This window comes from Gavialis gangeticus, unplaced genomic scaffold, assembly GCF_001723915.1.
Source record: "Gavialis gangeticus isolate Ggan-Ray unplaced genomic scaffold, GavGan_comp1, whole genome shotgun sequence".
NCBI classification, from domain to species: Eukaryota; Metazoa; Chordata; order Crocodylia; family Gavialidae; genus Gavialis; species Gavialis gangeticus.
Genome location: NW_017728996.1, coordinates 51,320,594 through 51,324,144, shown reverse-complemented (window position 1 = coordinate 51,324,144; position 3,551 = coordinate 51,320,594).

Below are 3,551 nucleotides of genomic sequence, written 5' to 3'. Positions count from 1 at the left end.
AGAGCAGTGGTCTCCAAAGTGGGGTGTACAAGATGATCCATTGGGGTGCAGGAAGAAAATATTAGAACTTCTATTTCTATTTATATAAATATACATATATTGCGGGTGCATGCTCAACATTTTTTTTACTGATAGGGGGTGCATGCTCAACTTTTTTTTTTTTTTTTACTGATAGGGGTGCACGATCAAAAAAGTTTGGAGACCACTGTCCTAGAGCACATCACATGGAAGCTCAGCCCTTGCCTGGCCATGCAGCAGTGTTAGCTCTGTGGATTGGTGGGGTGGGCAATGCAGTAGTATTGGTGCTGCTGATTGGCTGGGCAGGGGAAGGAGTTTCCAGGTGCTTTGTGCCTGGGAGAGATCCCAGCCTGAGCTGGAGCCAAGCTGCGCCTGACAGTAAGGAGAAGGGAAGGGGATGGGCAGAAGAGGGGGCAGGAGGCTGCTGTGCATCTGAATGGCCCTGACCTGGGCTCTGGGTCACAGCTGTAGTAGTTACCTGCTCCCCCACTGCTTTGTATGCAACTTTAAGATATGGCATTTCCGACCCATTTTGATTGGAGGAGGGCACAGTGCATCTTATATTTGAGTAAATGCGGTATTTATAGTATAGAATATGAGGTTGTTTTAGCTTGGGTGTGGCCAGTCCGCAGCATGTGGACCACAAAGTGGCCTGAGCAGCCACTTTTTGTGATGTGCAGGGAGCAGAAAACAGACTATATGAGTCAGGAAGGGCATCCAGAGAGGTATTCAGGCAGGGTGTCTGTCTTTCCTTGTGGCAGTCCTGCCAGAAAGATTGGCTCCTATGATTGTAGCCTAGTATTGTTTGAGGAAAGCAAATGTCTCTGGTGCTTAACATTTGTGAGCTGTTTCAAGCATTTCCAGTTTCTAAATTGCTTATTATTTCACCAGCGTATACAACATGTCATTGCCAGGTAGAATTGTGAATTCTGTGTGCACTTGCTCTGGAACCAGTGGGCTGCCTTTTGCCAGACACTTAAAACCACCCTGCAAACCGCACGTCAGTGGAACAAAGCTGAGACCTGTCATTCAGGTACTTGGGTCAGAGAGAGGCAGCATTTCAGGGGGTCTCTGGGTGATTTGTGTAGGACCAATAAATTGCAAAGAAAATGATGGTGCAAGTAAAGCATGATCAGTTTGACCACCTTGAGTTCAACCAAAGCTTAGCAGTGGTTTGTATGTTCTATCCTTGGCTGTTTAAGTCAGGATAAGCCAGATCTGGCCCACAGCAGTTTAGGGAATTGGCAACAAGCTCCAACCCAAGCAGCAGAGGAGATGTCCTGTGGCTCCTGTTGCCTGCATTATTCATTTTATCCACTTTCTGCCGCAGAGGAGGCGTCCCCAGGGTCCTAACACCTGTTGCTTTCTATTTATTCCCTTCGTGACATCTGTTGATTAGGAGGAGGCTGCAGGGGTGTGACCCATAGTGGCAAAAAGTTGCCACCTCCTTATTTAAGTCTTTGGTAATACAAACTGATAAAATGTAAGAGCTGTTACATGCAAAAATGCTCTGTAATGGCAGTATTTAAAATGAAGAGATGGGGGGGTAAGAGGGGGGCTGAGTTTGGTGTTTTTTTTTTTAAATCAATTTTGCATCCTAGGAAGGTGGAAAGAATTTTGTTTAGGGAACTCTGTTCAAACTGAGCTACTCGTTAAATGCTATTTATCTGTACTGAACAGTCAGATGAGAACAGGTTTCTCCCAGTGAGATGCTATCTTTCAATATACGTCTTTGACTATAATGAAAGGGTTAAACTTTATACAACTTACCTTGAAAAAGATGAATGCCAGAGCAGGTTCAGTACTGCACAATAGCATTCTTCCATTAATACTGTTTACAAGCATTGCCAGTTTTAAATTGATATTTTAATTTCTCTTTAAAATGAGGTCACGGTTATATTTATAGTTTTAATGAGCATCTCTTATTTCTCTGCAAGGGAGAAGGATCTTCCTTTCCATCTGGAAGCATAGCGGTGGTGGTCATCACTACTGATGAAGGTTTTATTTGGTAGCTAGAATAAATTAAATGTAGTGCAAAGGCACAGATGTTTAACACCCTAAGTAGCTTTTTTTTCCCCCCTTTTGTTTGCTGCTGTTTTCTTCTAAAACGCATGAGCACGGGTTGCCACAGAGTAAGCTAGGGCATGAACTTAAATGCGTCAGCTATTCTGCATTAGATACTCTTGCGCATGCTTTATTCCAGGGTAGAAAAGGAGAGTTTGCTTCACTGTCGTTAAAGAGCATCTACCTCACATTGTACTGCAGCATGAGAGCATGTTTATGGTGGGCGGTTACTGTGAAGTAGTAGATGTGCTTATAAGTTCATACCCCACATTACCTCGTGGTGATGTGCAGTAATGTGCTCATACCCTGAGGGACTTGTTGATTTTTTTTTTTTGAGATTGGTCATTCTTTGCTTGCATCTGCATGGCTTCTCTTTGCCTTTGCTTGCTACTTGCTGCTGTATCTGCACACCAGGAAGAAATAGCTCAGTCAAATCCATTTAAAGGAAAATGAAACTTGAGTCAAATGACAGTTCTTTGAATTCGTTGAAGTAATTAGGAACTCTGTTCCTCTCCTCTAAAGACAGTTTCAGTGCAAGTGCATTCTACTAGAGAGTTGTCAAAGTTAATCCTGAAAGTGCTGTTAAAATGTATTTTGGCAAGATGGCTGCTCTCCTCTTCCTTAAGTTTTTCTTTTACTATCTGGATATCAACAGGCTGGTTGATTTGTGAGCTGTAGGTTGCCTTCCTAAGCTTGAATATAGTAAAATATAATAAGGGACTGGTTTTATGTGGTAAATTAGATCTACTATTTTGGCTGTCAAACATTGTTCGAGAGAAAATCTAGCCTCTAAACATGTTAGTCTCTCCCTTGCTTGGCATCTGTTTCCTGTTGCTTTTATTTGGTTATTACATTTTTTTTGTAAACAGGAGACATTCGTACAACCCACTTGCTGATGCTGCTTCAAACCAAGTAATAATCTTTATCTTTGCAGCATGACAGCTTGCTTATTTGTAGCACCAGAAGTATGTGCTGCAAAAGATTGTTATCTTGTATGCAAGAGAAGCAACTCTGCTAGTATGGAAATAGAAAGCAAGATGGTATAGCATAGAGGTTTCAAATACAGCAATGTTCAGTTATTCTGTAAATGTTCAGTTCATTTTACAGAGTAAAAGTCTAAAAGTGTGTATGCACACACTCATGTAGTGGTGGCAAAGTTAGAAATATGCTTGTTGCAGTAGAGCTTCACCATGAAAAGGGACTATCTTCAAACTGTATGGTGAGACACCAGTTACACAGATTGAATTTTCTGCATTAAGCAGATGGTCACTTTAAGAAAGAGCAGTCCTTAATGTCAGATTGATACTTACCTGTTCAGCTGTGGTTAAAATGGATGCGACTCTTTTAAAAACTGTTTGGCTTGTCTTAACTGATACAGGTTTTCTGATTGCCTTTCTGTATTGACAGTGCTAAATTGTAATATTTCATTTCCCTTATCAACCCCCCCCCCCCAAAAAAAAAAAAAAAAA